The 17796-nt window shown below is 35.1% G+C and overlaps 1 long non-coding RNA gene across 1 annotated transcript; it reads right to left on the bottom strand.

Moving 5' to 3' along the window:
* Positions 1-3334: 3334 nt before the first annotated feature.
* On the bottom strand, positions 3335-17090 carry LOC110455997. The gene is made up of 3 exons (XR_002463536.1): positions 16775-17090; positions 16416-16477; positions 3335-3683 (listed from the first exon to the last, which is right to left on the bottom strand). It is a non-coding gene; the product is annotated as an uncharacterized LOC110455997 (long non-coding RNA).
* Positions 17091-17796: the final 706 nt, after the last annotated feature.

Raw genomic sequence — 17796 nt, 5'->3', positions numbered from 1 at the left:
AAGTCATCTACTGGTGCTGTTGAAGGGATGGTTTATAGAAGTCATCTACTGGTGCTGTTGTAGGGATGGTTTATAGAAAGTCATCTACTCGTGCTGTTGTAGGGATGGTTTATAGAAGTCATCTACTGGTGCTGTTGTAGGGATGGTTTATAGAAAGTTATCTACTGGTTCTGTTTTAGGGATGGTTGATAGAAAGTCATCTACTGGTGCTGTTGTAGGGATGGTTAATAGAAAGTCATCTACTGGTTGTGTGGTATGAATGGTTTATAGAAAGTTATCTACTGGTGCTGTTGTAGGGATGGTTTATAAAAAGTCATCTAATGGTGCTGTTGTAGGGATGGTTTATAGAAATTCATCTACTGGTGCTTGTCTATGGATGGTGTATGGAAAGTCATCTACTGGTGCAGTTGTAGGGAAGGTTTATAGAAAGTCATCTACTGGTGCTTGTCTAGGGATGGTTTATTGAAAGTCATCTACTGATGCAGTTGTAGGGATGGTCTATAGAAAGTAATCTACTGGTGCTATTGTAGGGATGGTTTATAGAAAGTCATCTACTGGTGCTGTTGTAGGGATGCTTAATAGAAAGTCTTCTACTGGTGCTGTTGTAGGGAGGGTTAATGGAAAGTCATCTACTGGTGCTGTTGTAGGGATGGGTAATAGAAAGTCATCTACTGGTGCTGTTGTAGGGATGGTTAATAGAAAGTCATCTACTGGTGCTATGGTAGGGATGGTTTATAGAAAGTCATCTACTGGTGCTAATGTAGGGATGGTTCATAGAAAGTCATCTACTGGTGATGTTGTAGGGATGGTTTATAGAAAGTCATCCACTGGTGCTGTTATAGGAATGGTTTATAGAAATTCATCTACTGGTGCTTGTCTATGGATGGTTAATAAAAAGTCATCTACTCATGCTGTTGTAGGGATGTTTAATAGAAAGTAATCTACTGGTGCTGTTGTAGGGATGGTTTATAGAAAGTCATCTACTGGTGCTTTTGTAGGGATGGTTAATAGAAAGTCTTCTACTCATGCTGCTGTAGGGATGGTTTATTATGTGTCTCCTTTTTTGTTTTACGGTATTGTCGAAGCTGTGGTCTGACATTATATACTGTGAATTATCTATTTTCTTCGAGGATTAATGTTCGTTTTAATTCCCGAAGATACTCATTTATCCATATCAATTTTCTTTGAATATCAAATCCACCGATAATTATTTTCAGTATTGAAATAATTTCTATCACACAATATTGTAGATTTGCGTATAAAAGCTACAGGCATACTTCGTAAAATAAAACCAGCTATCAACAATAAGGGCAATAACACCACAACCAACACGTGGTATCGCGGTTGATATAAGTGTGATTTTGCTAACAACATTGAAATAGAAACTTTTGCAGTATTTGTATGTTGAACAGATTATATGGAAAGAAGGAAGAACAGACGGGTGGACAAATGCTGTATTGGTTTTATGTTTCTGTGAATTAAATTCAAATTTCATAGAAAGCCGGTTAAGACTATTACCTATTGTTTCGAGAAATTAAAACCCAGCAAACATTTGTTTCTTTAAGTTTATCCCACGACATGTATAAATCTATATTTACCTTCCTCATTTGGCTATATACTGTCTCGTGCGAGAACGAGAGGCGACGCGAGTACAAATCGGGGAAGGAATGGGGAAGGAGGGTGAATTAATAAAGTCAATGTCTCTGTAAACGATAGCTCTACCAAACAATCATTACATATGCAATACTTATGATGGTGATGAAGCGATTTTCCATTTTATTATTTTGTTTACCTTAACAGATTTAGAATATTTCACAAAAAGCAATGATTTGGTTTTGCGATCCGTTTGGTTCTACCCATTATAAGTCTGTGCCTATCAACTGACTGTTGGTACGTAACCGGCAGGTATGAGATATGCTCTATTCATTTCCTTTCATCAACAAAACAGCTGGAGAAAATTAAGATGTGAAAAAAATAATATGTTAAATCTATTCAATTTAATAGCTCAATTTTGCCTGGGGCTGGTAAAATTATGACCAAGTCCACCCACTTGTGATTTATGAGTTTCTCGATTCTAATATTTTACTTTTATGAGTAATATAACAAAACCCGTTCTATACCATATCGCTACACTACATCAAATTTAACCTGAAATTATACAACTCAATACCGAATAAAAACTTGTGTATTTTGTACTTTTATGATATTGTTCCGGAAATGTTGAAGCGTTTTCAGGGGTATATTGTTAGACATCAATAGTCGACGCCATTTAAATTTGACAACACAAATAAAAGGATAGACTGATTGAATTACGTTCTGATACTTTTGACTTTTTTTCATGAAATTTCTACTTTAATAGATGAAACTTCTTTATTCCCATGTCTATCTATTATCATATTATTTTGCTGCTCTATAAAACTGTGAAAACACTGTGAAAATTCAAGTCATATGTAGCTTTTGATGAAGGATAGCCTTAGATAGGATGTCAAACCCATTTGTATGTGACCGAAAAAGGAAAATATTAAGAAACGTTGGGAAAAGAAAACATCAGCACAACACATATGATACTTAAATCAAAATCATTTCTATCATTTTATAAATAATGTCATATATATTGTTAATATTTTGCTTCCGTTCCCCGTTTGATGGCAGATATGTACATCTGATGTACACTGGCATGGTGGTCTCCTTGTAAAAACAGACTGAATATACACATAACATATAACAGTTGTACTTACTCACATCTCAAATATCTACACACTGTTAGGTTTTTTTTCAATCTGACAATAACAATTCCTGCACATCATCCAAATCTAAGTTTACTTGCTGCTAATACAATGTGCTAGAACCGTCGTCTACGATAACGTCACGTTACATTGAATTAGACGATATTTAATTAATTACTTGGGACAAATAAAAGTTGAAAAGATCGATACATGTAGGCATCAGTGTTTTAATCGAAATTATCAAACAAATACAGAAACAAATCCCCTTTTGCTATTTTAACAGCAAAGGAATACAATAACTATTTGGAACATGGAACTTCCAATGAAAAGTAATCAAGACCTTGTGTATGTGATGTTGAAACGTTGCCCACAGTGTTTAAAAAAATCATATAAAGACGACATTTTTTGTCACATTTATATATATATATATATATTGTTCATAAAAGATGGCACCAAGACGCCTTATTGAGAAATCATTTTAATATGAAAATTAATAAAAAGAAAACTAGCGTACTTTTACAAAGAGTATTACAAAAAAAATCTTTCCTAAAGTACAATTGTTTCTTTATCACTGAGTAAAATTATATGTATAATATAAATAGCTCAAATGTTATCCCTATGGACAAAGATGGAGTAGAAAACAACCTTGCATCTTATCAATTTGATATTGTTCTCTCCATGGCCAACCTTTTCTTAAATCTGTTGTCTTATTGTAGTTCTAAACGTGTCATTTGTAGTAGTTTGGGGTTATCATCAGTAAAAAGGATTATTTATTAGGAGAGGTGAACATTTTACGTTCGGTTAGACTGTCAATGATTTTAAAAACATGATACAGTGTGTTGTCTGTCTCTTGTGGGGTTTTGTTGACAGACATTTTGTCATTCTTCACTCCATCCTTTATTACTTCCCTACAGTATAAACTTGGTGCTTGGGTGTCGTATGCTCCGCACATTATTTCTGAAATTGAAACATTATTCATTAGTATACAGGATAGAATTGATACTTGATACTGAATACAATAATATACAGATAAACTTATACCCAATATCTTACTTCACCGTACCTTAAATATTCTCACTATAAAATACATGTATATTCTCGTTCTGTCTGTAGGAACATACGACAAGGTTTGTTAAACACATGTTCAGAATCTCTTTATTGCTTTTTCTTGAAAAGTTCAAAAAATATCTTTACCGAATAAGCATTGGTTCATTACATGTTATTACCAAAGTATGCGAAATAATTTGTAACAATGATGTATGTGTGTATTGTCGCTATCACAGTTTTGTTGAACAGTTGTTGATCAGAGGGCATTAGAATATGTTTAAACCAAATTGGAACGATTGATAAATAAGGTTAACATGATTAAATTTTATTGGTGTTTCTCAACAGAAATATAAATTCAGTTTTGTTTGTTTACAAATATGTATGAGTTACTGAATTTTATTGCCGTAAAAAAATGTTCCTGAGTGATCTGTAGATATGCTATAAACTTATCTTGGTGGCATGCTAAATTAGTCTCTGCTCAGGTGAAATCAATTTCATGCTCAAGTAAACAAACTAATGTTTACGTAGATATACCATTAGAATTATAACTTTTTTTTTCTCTTTGAGAAATCATTTAATGCTTGCATACGATTGCTTCATGACGTAAAGAAAATCGAGATATCATTGTGTGTACACAGAAAAAAGTTTGTCATTTTAGTTTGTAACATTCAATATAATCAGCTCAAATCATCTTCGTTCTCGTTCGTTTAACACTGTTCTCTGTTTTTTAAGTGGAAACTATTTCTATTCAGGACTTTGGGAAATGGCTGTCTACAATTTAACAGTTTGCCAGTACAGTAATCGTATATCATACTATTTAAATTTTGATCTATCCAGATTTTTAACATTTCACTTTCATACAATTAAAATTTATGGAAATTGATTTTTTTATGTTGTGAAATTCAAATTAAAAAGCCCTACCAAAACGAATGTCTTTAAGTGCTCAAGAAAATTACATTTTCCTCAGACCACTTAAACTCCGAAAAGCTGACAAGTAAATATCTACAAGTCATGTGATAAATCAATACCTATCACATAACCAACTTGTTATATAGTGTATACAAACGTGTCCATTGTCGGTATAACAGTACCTTATGTAACGCCATCGCCAGTATTGAGACAAAAACATGACGTCATGACATTGTGACGACACATTTACAAAACACATGAGATTAAGAGGTCGACGTAGAAGAATTGATAGTCATTAGAGAAAACAAAATTTGAAAAAAATCGACAGAAACTTGCTAAAAAGAGCTATAGATCCATTTTATAAACAAAAATGATTCAATAGACAGGAGTTAAAGACTCTATTTTAAGTTTTAACATCACATAAGCTGATATAAAACATTTGTGTTAAGGCCCATTGTCACGTCAGTGTTGACTAAAGTTACGATGTGTGTTTGTGTGTGTGTGTGTGCGTGTGGGGGGGGGGGGGGGAATTAATTATGAAACAAAAAATGTAATGTTACAAAGTAAGTATGATAACGTCTCATGTTCGTTCTCATACTGTCTGTGTTTTATGAAAACGAGATTGTATAAAATTTCATAGAAAAAAAATATTATAGGAACATGTTGGAGGTACTTCTAATTCCTTTTGTGAATTCAAATACTTGTAAATGATTTCTCCGAAGCAAAATAACAACAATGCTATGATTTACAGCGTAAAATAGCACGTGTTTGCCGAGGTCTAACGGTCAATTTATGGATAGGTAATTCGTGTAAATTTGATCTGAAATCATATTGCACAAATACATGTACCTGTCTCATTTCGTTTTTTGTGTGAACAGGAATTTCAATAACGAATTTATGACATACTTCTATAACAAAACAAAATCTGGTGGGAGACAATAAATGCACTTTTTTGCCAGCTGAGACAATCATTTTTAAAGTATCATTTCCTGGTGTTGGCATTGATAAGATGTTAATTATTTATAAAGCATGCAATCATCACTGCAAGTTGACAACATTCTCATTAAATTTCATCTTATTTGATTTATTATACGTACATTTTACAAAAAAAATGTCGAATAGAACAACTTTTTTGTCATGTTTAAATGTGAATTACAGATGCTAATAAAACATTGTTAATTTTTGTGATTGCATAACGAACAATGTTTATATTATTATACAAGGATTACGGCGCCAATGTTTCTTTTCCTGACATGAACATTTCAATTTTTTACAACTTGACATATGTTATAAATGTTTATTTCAATCAAAACATGTCATATTGAACATAGCCATGTAAGAAATTCTATTTAAATTGTAGATTTCACAATTTTAGTAATATTTATATGATATACACTTTCACCCAAACATGTTATACACGCCCTTAAAACATACATTGTCAACAAGAAATACAAGCAAAACACCGGTTAGTGAAACAAAACGTGACATGAAATGTTCATCTACACTGGAAGTGTGTACTTTGTACATGGACAATCAATTCAAAACTTGTCAGGGGAGTTATACCAAAACTGTCCTTTTTCAGACAAAGGAAACTTATTGTAAATACCATGTAATAACGTTAACAGATTTCAGATTTTTTTTACTGGAAGTTTTTTGGCATTTTTGTTTGATAATATACACACGCATTTTGCTTGCCTGTTTCAATCTATCGATTTCAGGTTCGGTGAAGGGTTGTATTGTCCTACCCGTTCTTAAATTTTACATATAAAAGAAATGCTCTTACAAGATTGATCGCTCTTTACTCAAGAAAAAAATCTTCAACAAGATACCAATGTCAAACATATAGCTCACATAATCCTATATTCTCATTTTGGTAGGCTCTTCTATAATTAATAATGATATCTGATAATATGTTAAAATACATAAGTTACTTTTGTCCCTTGCTATACATTCTCATTTCCTTGTTTGTCTAAGGGTAAACAAGACAAAAAAGTGCATTCTGTACAGGAAATTTTCCGATGGAATTAGGCCATGGAGATTTTCCTGGAGAGATATCGATAAACAATGTTAATTCTCGGCGATCACCCAAGTAAGATGTCCCCGAAATACCTATAGGATAACACACACGAGCAGGGCCTAATGGCTGACGCCCATTATCTCCCAACTATAAACTGTCGTTATGGCTCTACTTTGACGTCTCTGTAAGAGAAATTGCGAAAATTATTCCGTTTCATTATTCCATTGGTCCCGTCTTTGCTATAAATCTGTCTCATTTACAGCCTCGATGTCTCATTTTGCTACAAAGAATAAAATATATCGCTAGAAAGTAAAGTTATCTGATCTTTGGAGTGTGTCACTAGCTTGGGTATAGAGAAAAACCTTACATCGACCTTGCTGGTGCTACTAAAACGAATATACATAAAACGCATTAGAAAAAGTCACGGAAGGCTGGGTTTACTTAAACATCTTTAGTCTACGTCACAAACAAGCATATCTGTTGCAATATTAATATACATAAATGTTACCGCCAGGTCCCATAGGCATTTTTCGAGTCTGTGTTATACCCGCGTTTGTAATGTTGTCTTTTCTCTCGTATGGTTTACGGGCCTAAATACAAACCGGAACCGTCACCCGGGTCGCAATAAACCCGGAGCAAGCTCATGTTGGAGGGCAATTTCCTATGCTGTTGTGCATCTTGGCTTGAATTAGTGATTTATGATTTCTTCGCATGCTAACTCCACTGTCGCCTACAAGGAAAAAGAACTTTTCAGGGGAAATTTTGAGTACTTCCCCTAGTGTTGATAGCTAGAAAACTCAGCTACGGCTTATCTCTCTTTTACTGTCTCAATAAAATTTCTAAGTGCTATCTCGTAACGCCATAACGATGGGGCCATTATCTGACTATTTTGGGTAGTGCTATGTAGCCTTATCCATTTCTTGTTTCCTTTGGGATCCTTTCCCCGCTAAGTCCAATCAACGGCTTGTGCGCAGCATCTTATCCACCAGATATCAGTTCAATGTTTGTTGACTGTATTGCAGTTTCGCGACGCTTTAACCGCCATCGTGAAAACCCCTCAACGTGCAAAAAGACAAGATCGCAACGAACAACCATTACCGCATCACCGCGAGATGGGCGGAAGTTGGGACTCCGCCGAACTACATACTAACAGTACTGTCAACCGGACGCTATTAGGCGCTTCAAGTTTTGCCCAATATGTACATGATAGTACACTCCTATGCCCGAAAGTACGTTTTTTAGAGCTTTATCATGATGATACTTCAAGTCTGGATCTGATAAATTATATTTGTTACCGGATTTTATTTTGAACTATTTATCGTCTGGAGAGACATTGAAAGCTTAGTATCATCATATTGCAAATGATCATCGTCGTCACGGAATAACCGGTATCATAATGTAGCTCGAGTTATCGGGTGTTCGATGTGAAACTCTTCGGCTACAGTTGATCTGGTATGATCAGCATCCGGAAAACCTCGAATTCCCATTTGTATACTTGTTTGATTGTTTTACTGCCCGTCCACAGTTTAAGTCATTTCGGACCAAAATGCGCTGCTTAAACAGACAATCGCATATACTTTGTTTTAAAATATCCTTTTTCGTGGACACATTTATTTCATTTTAAGAAAAAAGACTCAATCTACGTATTAACGTTCAAACTTGTAGTTAAGATCTGCGATTATGGTAAGTCGGACAGGTTTTGTTAATACGTAAATACCGTTATTCCTAAACTTTTGAAAAACCCAGATTAACGATGTTCAACATATATATCTGGCTTTGGAAATAAATCAATTTTGTATAAGCACTTTCTGGTTAATTGAGTTTTCCGGATTATATGGTACAGTCAATGTTTGGTAATTTTCTTAGCCAGTAATCTTTTTTTCTGGACGATAGAATTCATGTAAAAAGTGAATATATTTCATATAACTGGAGACAAAGGCATCTACGAGTAACAAATCAATCTCGCTACCGAACCCGATGTTGATGAATAATTTCACCATAGTCATTGCCCACTGCCTAAAGGCAAAAAATGATAGTTTCAAAAAACGATAGCAGTTTATTTGATAACATGGCTGTAAAATGATAATCCGCGATCTCTTCTTTCCTCTAATTAATTGTCATATTTTGTATCTTCCAGCAATACCAGGCAAAGAAACAACAAATTCTTTGTGAAAAATATAATAGACAGTCTCAAGTTATTTTATCAACGAGAATAAAATTCGGAAACTTGGGTGACGAAAGGTCAGAGAATATTGATGTTTGGGGCGGAGACAATTACTGGGACGTGATGTCGGCGTATTGTTTTTATCAATTTCCCGTCTCCAGAGACCGGTGACATTCAAAACTTCCTTCTACCGCATGCGCAGATAGCAGCGACCATCTGTCGATCGTCGGACTTGGTTTGTTCCGAGAGACTGTTCGGAATATCTCGGGACATATTGAAATAGCTAATGTTATAGATTACAATATGTGATAAGCTGAAGAACCCTTCAAAATTAGAAGAGGGGACACTTGCACATATAATCTCAATCTAGTCGCTATTTATTTTGTGTGCTGAGCAAGAAAGGGCCGACAACAATGCCCTTTATATCCTATGGCTTTGGCTTGTAAATAGCACGCGACCCTTCAGTGAGTGGGAGGGTCTGGCTATCATTAGTCCCTACACTTGTGGTTAGCCGTCCGCGCTTGAGTGGTTTGGGATAAAATAACTTACATGGAGCGACAGTCATGACAGGAAAAGACATAAGGTGGTGGGCAGTCTGCATAATCCCTCCCCGAAACCCACAGGTAATTCTACGAATCAAACAATAACTGAATCGCACACGTAAAGGAACAACGCTAATAACCAAAGCGTACTAATTACACCAGAAGCCGGACGCCAGGTCCGTCGCCGAGTCCGGTTTGAACGTGATGTTTCGTCCTCTCGGATTCAGCAGCTGTTGAGAACACTCCGGAGGGGCGGAGATAACCGTAGCCCAAACAAAAGCACTACAAATATAGAAGACTAAACACAAGCTTATTCTGTTTTCAAAACTGGTTGAAGACGGCGGGGGGTCCGACTCTCGGAGCTACGAGAGGCGGGGCAGGTCGATCTCCACGTGTTATAGGGTGTGATTAAAGGGAGGTAATAATTACCACCATCTCCATATTTCACTAGAATCCCCCGGGGTGGTCTCCGTATTACGTAATTAAAATATTAATAAACGCATGAAAGTTGTCTTTCATAACTGTAGAATTCTGGTTTTGTTAACAGACAACATACAAAGATTATTATTGTGCCGAATTTACGTCATTATTTTAGGTAAAAATATAAATTAAATGGAAAAATTGTGTTTTATATCTATTTTCCTGCAATAAATGAATTGGCAGCTCGCCGTGGTGCGTATAGCATACTTTAATTATCGCATCGGGAGTAAATGGAAACGTTATGTCTATATTTATTACACATCAAATTGAAATATTAATTATTTTGAGAACAAAAAATAAACTGAAAACAACAGCGCGTGTTGAGTGAGTCGATTCAGCCAAAAATCCGGTTTGTGTAAACTAAGGTTGAATCATTATCCCAACGACCGAATCAGTGTATATTGAATGTATAACTACATATATAAATATATTTGTAAAATGTTGCGTAAATAATTATTTGATTTTAAAAATATGAAATAAGTTAGATAATTGAATATGCCACGAGTCACTCGACAAGAGATATATTGCAAGTATTCAACGAAACTAACATCATAACATTAGTATATTATATACATATTGTACATAATTACAAGACTGTATAATAGTAACATTTAACCCACACGTACGTATATCTACAATGCATATTAAAATAGATATACTATTGAACATCATTACACACTATTCAAATTACAGCATCAGAATTTTTTCAGACGTACATCAATCACTCTTGATGAAAGGCGTACAGAGTCTCTAAGACCTGCGTGCTGCGGACAAAGCTCACGTAATCGGGCAGGTGACCTTTTCACGTCCCGGTCGGGGAATCACACCCACGCCGTTTTGTTGAAAAGCGAGTGCACTATCCGCTTCGCTAAACCCGACCACCGACTATGTATGTAACAGTGTCTTCAGTAATGTGTCCGGACTAATAAGTTCCGCATACGGTTATACCTGTTTGAACTGAAACCTAAATTATAGTGATGGTAAGTTACAAATTACGGGGAGGTTAAGTTACAGAGAGGGTAAGTTACATGGAGGGTAAGTTACAGGGAGGGAAAGTGACAAGGAGGTAAAGTTACAGAGAGGAAAGAAAAGCTAAGGTGAGGGTAAGTTACAGGGAGGAGAAGTGACATGGAGGGAAAGTTACAGGCATAGTCAATACAGGCGGGAAAAGTTACAGTGAGGCCTAAATGAAGGTTAATGAGGTTTTCTAGTGTAGTGGAACTGGACTGAGTCGATCGTCCACGACCAAGAAGCTCAATTGGTAGAGCAACTACCTAGAGTTTGGAGGGTCCTCGGTTCAAAGTCCGGTCTGGCCGAGCATTTCTCTTTCACCTGTTACACTAGTTACACATGGTGCCATTTAGACAATTCAGCCATGTTATTACATGTAAATGTTTATGGAAATGTCAACTGTGATTTACATACACCTACATTCAAAATGAAAATATCGATTTATCAAACAATTCAATCAAGCGTTAATCTGATTTTGAATATTCTAAGAATTTGTTGACTCCAATGTTTTTCTGTTTTATTTTCCTATGAAAAAACATCGTAAAAAGTGATTTGTCATTCTTGACACCATGCACATGTCGCCCGTCCCGTCATCGAACTAGCGACTGGTCCAACAGCTTGTGTGTCTCAGGGGGTTCCATCACAAACAGCTTCCGATTTACTGATTTCTTTTATTAACTCGTGTTTGGGGTCATTACATCCGGGACGTTTGTGGTGTCACGTGACATAATGACGACGATCAAATCTCGTCCCGTCGAGTTCTGTAACTGGGAAACCATCTGTTTTGGTTCGAAAAAAATACAACCAGATTCAAAAATAGAAAATTATCCCATACGGAACCTGCATCGTCACATTACTTGGTATCATGCAACCTGTCGTCGAAATAATTTGATCATCAATTTTTTTGTGTAATTAATATCTGACGGGAGAAATACGGAAATCATCGTAAAGTATTCAGGGTGGTCCTGTTCTAATATAAAATTGGACGAAGATTTAAACGCATGTATCTTACTTATCAACGACAAAATCATTTTATTGATTTCAAAATCATTAAAAAAAATATCGGAAATTAAAAAGAAATTTCCTGAAGATCAATTGAGAAAATCTATTGAAAAGTGTAATTTTCTACCTGACTGATTTAATTTAAATATAAAAAGCGCTGATCATCAAAATTGAATGATTAATCTTAGTACGTGAAAGGTAGATTCAATGTGTAAAAACGAAACCCTGCTACCACCGTTCTCTCAATGTACGCTGGGGTCTAAGACTGATTCCTGTTAATCACCAATGTGCTGTTTTATAGATTTGTAACCCGGATACATCATTTATCACAAATATTCAAAATTGAGGAAAATATTCATTTATTCCTATTCAACAGGACATTTAGCAATAGTTCCACGAAATCTGGAGTTGTATCTTACAAAAAACAGGGGGGTACATGTATATATAGAGAATCTTACATGAACTTCAATTTCATTTGAGCCTCTAGCATTTCATAAATATCATATAAAATGGAACGATTGTAAGATTCTGTTTATATCACATTGCCAAGATTTGTTGTAACTATTTCATATCAGACTCTATGGTTTACTATTTCATATCAGACTCAATGGTTTACTTTTTCATATTAGATTATATGGTTAACTATTTCATATCTGACTCAATGGTTTACTTTTTCATATCAAACTCTATGGTTTCTTATTTCCCCATTCTACTATATGGTTTCTTATTTCCACATTCTACTCTATGGTTTGTTATTTCCACATCTTACTCTATGGTTTCTTATTTCCATATCTAATTCTAAGGGGTTTTATTTCCACATTCTCCTCTATGGTTTTTTATTTCCACATCTTACTCTATGGTTTCTTATTTCAATATCTAATTATATGGGTTTCTTATTTCCACATTCTACTCTATGGTTTCTTATTTCCACACTCTACTCTATGGTTTCTTATTTTCACATCTTATCTATGGTTTCTTATTTCCATATCTAATTCTATGTTTTTTTATTTCCCCATTCTACTCTATGGTTTCTTATTTCCACATCTTATTTTATGGTTTCTTATTTCCATATCTAATTCTATGGGTTTTTTTATTTCCACATTCTACTATATGGTTTCTTATTTCCACATTCTACTCTATGGTTTCTTATTTCCACATCTTACTCTATGGTTTCTTATTTCCACATCTTACTCTATGCACATCTTACTCTATGGTTTCTTATTTCCATATCTAATTCTATGGAGTTTTATTTCCACATTCTACTCTATGGTTTTTTAGTTCCACATCTTACTCTATGGTTTCTTCCACCTTGTAATAAAACACGTTAACTTCCACCTTGTAATAAAACACGATAATTGCCACCTTGTAATACAACACGTAAACTTCCACCTTGTAATACAACACGTTAACTCCCAACTTGTAAGAAAACACGTTAACTTCCACCTTGTAATACAACACGTTAACTTCCACCTTGTAATACAACACGTTAACTTCCACCTTGTAATAAAACACGTAAACTTCCACCTTGTAATAAAACACGTTAACCTCCACCTTGTAATAAAACACGTTAACTTCCACCTTGTAATACAACACGTTAACTTCCACCTTGTAATAAAACACGTTAACTTCCACCTTGTAATAAAACACGATAACTGCCACCTTGTAATACAACACGTTAACTTCCACCTTGTAATAAAACACGTTAACTTCCACCTTGTAATAAAGCACGTGAACTTCCACCTTGTAATAAAACACGTTAACTTCCACCTTGTAATACAGCACGTGAACTTCCACCTTGTAATAAAACACGTTAACTGCCACCTTGTAATAAAACACGGTAACTTCCACCTTGTAATAAAACACGATAACTGCCACCTTGTAATACAACACGTTAACTTCCACCTTGTAATAAAGCACGTTAACTTCCACCTTGTAATAAAACACGGTAACTTCCACCTTGTAATAAAACACGATAACTGCCACCTTGTTATACAACACGTTAACTTCCATCTTGTAATAAAACACGTTAACTTCCACCTTGTAATTAAACACGATAACTGCCACCTTGTAATACAACACGTTAACTTCCATCTTGTAAGAAAACACGTTAACTTCCCCCTTGTAATAAAACACGTTAACTTCCTCCTTGTAATAAAACACGTTAACTTCCACCTTGTAAAAAAGCACGTGAACTTCCACCTTGTAATAAAACACGTTAACTGCCACCTCGTAATAAAACACGTTAACTTCCACCTTGTAATAAACCACGTTTACTTCCACCTTGTAATAAAACACGTTAACTTCCCCCTTGTAATAAAGCACGTGAACTTCCACCTTGTAATAAAACACGTTAACTCCCACCTTGTAATAAAACACGTTAACTTCCACCTTGTATAAAACACGTTAACTTCCACCTTGTAATAAAGCACGTGAACTTCCACCTTGTAATAAAACACGTTAACTTCTACCTTGTAATAAAACACGTTAACTTCCCCCTTGTAATAAAGCACGTGAACTTCCACCTTGTAATAAAACACGTTAACTTCCGCCTTGTAATAAAACACGTTAACTGCCACCTTGTAATAAAACACGTTTACTTCCACCTTGTAATAAAACACGTTAACTTCCCCCTTGTAATAAACCACGTTTACTTCCACCTTGTAATAAAACACGTTAACTTCTACCTTGTAATAAAACACGTTAACTTCCCCCTTGTAATAAACCACGTTTACTTCCACCTTGTAATAAAACACGTTAACTTCCCCCTTGTAATAAACCACGTTTACTTCCACCTTGTAATAAAACACGTTAACTTCTACCTTGTAATAAAACACGTTAACTTCCACCTTGTAATACAACACGTTAACTTCCACCTTGTAATAAAACACGATAACTGCCACCTTGTAATACAACACGTTAACTTCCATCTTGTAAGAAAACACGTTAACTTCCACCTTGTAATAAAACACGTTAACTTCCACCTTGTAATACAACACGTTAACCTCCACCTTGTAATAAAACACGTTAACTTCTACCTTGTAATAAAACACGTTAACTTCCACCTTGTAATAAAATACGTTAACTTCCACTTTGTAATAAAACACGTTAACTTCCACCTTGTAATAAAACACGTTAACTCCCACCTTGTAATCAAGTTTTTTTTCTGTCACACATCGAAAATCACAAGATAAATACCCAATAAAGAAAACGAAAAGAATACCAAAATGTAAACAAAACCATCAATAAACTCGAAACTTTTTGAACTAGGACAGACAAAATTAGAAACAATGGGGAGGATATAAAACGGAGACATTTGAACAAGTACAAATGGAATAAAACCAGGTGGCCTGGAAAGGTAATCATTTTCTGCTTCATGTACGACCCCCACCATATAAATCTAGGTCAAATCCAAATAATGTCAGGCCCTAATAGCGAGAACAGGGGTAGTGACAGCGAACCACAACGTAGATTTTAAATTAATTCACTATTACAGACATACAAACTTCTAACGCGACAAACATTGTATCGATACTCGTTGGCACACAAAACAATGAAAGCTTTCTCACATAAATATCGACAGAAAAATCTGACTTTTTAAGGCGACTACTCAGATGTCTTAGATAAGTATGGACAATTTTCGACTAATGCTCTCTAAATCCGAAGTAGAAAAGGCGGATTGGTTGAACATTGGAGGTCAAAAGTTTTTAATTAAGTAATGTCCAAGGCAAATGTTCCCAGAATTTCAACTGTAGACAATGAAAGGTACAATAAAGGAAACCGTTTGTAGGATAAGGCTGAAAGGATAAATTATATACTCGTTATTGTTACCTTGGGCGTAGCAAGGATATATTTTACAACAGAAGGCAGCAAAATATAGTTTTTAGTATTTCATAGGTCCACGAAGTAATTACGAGTTTGATTTAAAGCTATTCTGTCCGTTTGAGTGGGTACTCGTAATCAACGAATTCAAGTACCCACGAAACGGTGTTTTGTCAAGGAACCACGAAATTTGGGCCCAACGAAAATCAATTTCCACAGTATGTCAAAATTCGTGTTTTCAATTTTGTTCGGTTTGAAAATGTAAACCATCTTATCAACAGCAGTTTAACTGTGGTCCCATGTGTTTGGAAAACATCTATACTGACAATTCAAATAGTTTTGAGGTTGGTATATATTTCAAAACACAGAAAAGATCATACAAAAAAATACAACCATCATGGTCGCTGACCGATATATCTTGTTGTCCCTAAAGAATAAATACATGAAAGATAATCGCTTAAAAGTATTGGATAAATGGGGCTGGACCTAGTCGGTCCTGGTTGTGGTTTATATGCAACGCTTGAAGGATGAAAAGAATTATTGATGTCGAAAATATGTGGTCATTAGACATAGTTTACAGGTCGTATTTAAATCACTTTTGATTATTGCATTTGGTAACGCTAAAGGGAAGTGTTGACATGCATTGAACGTTGACACAAAGTAGTGTAGTTGTTCGACTTCAGAAAACGTATACTTACCTTTACGTTAGAGCTCTCATCCGTGGATCAAGCTTCTTTTTTATTGGTATTGTTTCGATATTCTGGAATAAAAAGTCTGTAAAAAAGTGTCCAAATTGACGAAGGGTACAATTTCTCTGTTTATATAAAAAAAAAAAAAAAAAAAAAAAAAAAAAAAAAAAAAAAATCATATTGAGTATATGCATTAGATAGCTAATTGCCAACCATTAAACGTTATTAAGTATGTCACTGTAAGGATCATGAAAATAGACAATATTATGCAAAGTATAAAAACTGCCTATTTCATAAAAAGCTATGTAATTATTTAGACATAGAACTGCCCGCATATTTCTGGAAAAAACACAGTTTGCCAATATTACCTCTATTGTCAGGAATCATGGCTATTGTAAACAAAAGTCAACCGTGTGTTGACTAAGAGCGGTAAATACTGTTCCGTGGAATCAAATCAGCTCATCAGTGTTATGGGTACCCGCATAGCTGGTTTGAAACAACCCTTCTGGGGCAGGACGGGTCGGCCATTGTTTGAAACCCTCTGTCCAGAAGAAAGAATATATCAGTAGCTACCTCGTGTTAGCATTCCATCCAAAGAAAAGTTATTATGATAAAATTTCATCCATCCAAAGGACCAATACATTAGGATAAATTTCTCTCCAAATGAAAGTCTGTCTGCAATTTTATGTCTTGTTTATTATGATTCCCACGATCGCGACTAGCTTCAGCAGACGACATGTTTAATGGCGGGAACAGATTTCTCTGTGTGACCTCTCACCTGTACGAGGCATCCCATGGAACATCAAACAAGATGGCGTGAAGAAGCATGCGAACTGGACAATGATTAGAAAATTAATTTCCGCGTGTACAATTCCGATTGATGTCTGTTTCCTAATGTCAATAAAGTCTTCACGTTCCACGGCATTTTGTCATTGGCGAGTGAAACAAGTAATTAACGAATAAAGGAAACAGCGAAATTAAATGCGATTTGATTCAAATATTGTACAAATACAGAATATGACAAATATTATTTGTTGTAACGAATTGTCACGAATTCCATCAAGAGATCTCTGCTCGAAAGGCAGTAGCTGGAGATAGTAGATTGGAAAAGATGAGCTGTAGCGTTAAAAGATATGTCCGTCCACGAATTGTCAATAACCATCGGTTTGTTTAGTCGCCGCAACTTTTGGGTGTCGTGTTAATTGTCGAGTCGGTCTCTATATTTCAATTTCCGAATTTAATCAAGTTTCGTTTCGCTAGAAATAACTGTTGCTTTTATAGTTCCTACTAATATTTCCCTTTGTGAGGCTGTGGTAGCATTCATCAAAATAAAAAAAAAACTGCATGATACAACAAAGTTTGTTTCAATATGTAGGCATAATGAGAGTGT

The sequence above is a fragment of the Mizuhopecten yessoensis genome, unplaced genomic scaffold, assembly GCF_002113885.1.
Source record: "Mizuhopecten yessoensis strain PY_sf001 unplaced genomic scaffold, ASM211388v2 scaffold8449, whole genome shotgun sequence".
In the NCBI taxonomy this organism is placed as follows: Eukaryota; Metazoa; Mollusca; class Bivalvia; order Pectinida; family Pectinidae; genus Mizuhopecten; species Mizuhopecten yessoensis.
This window is presented reverse-complemented; position numbering and strand designations above follow the sequence as displayed.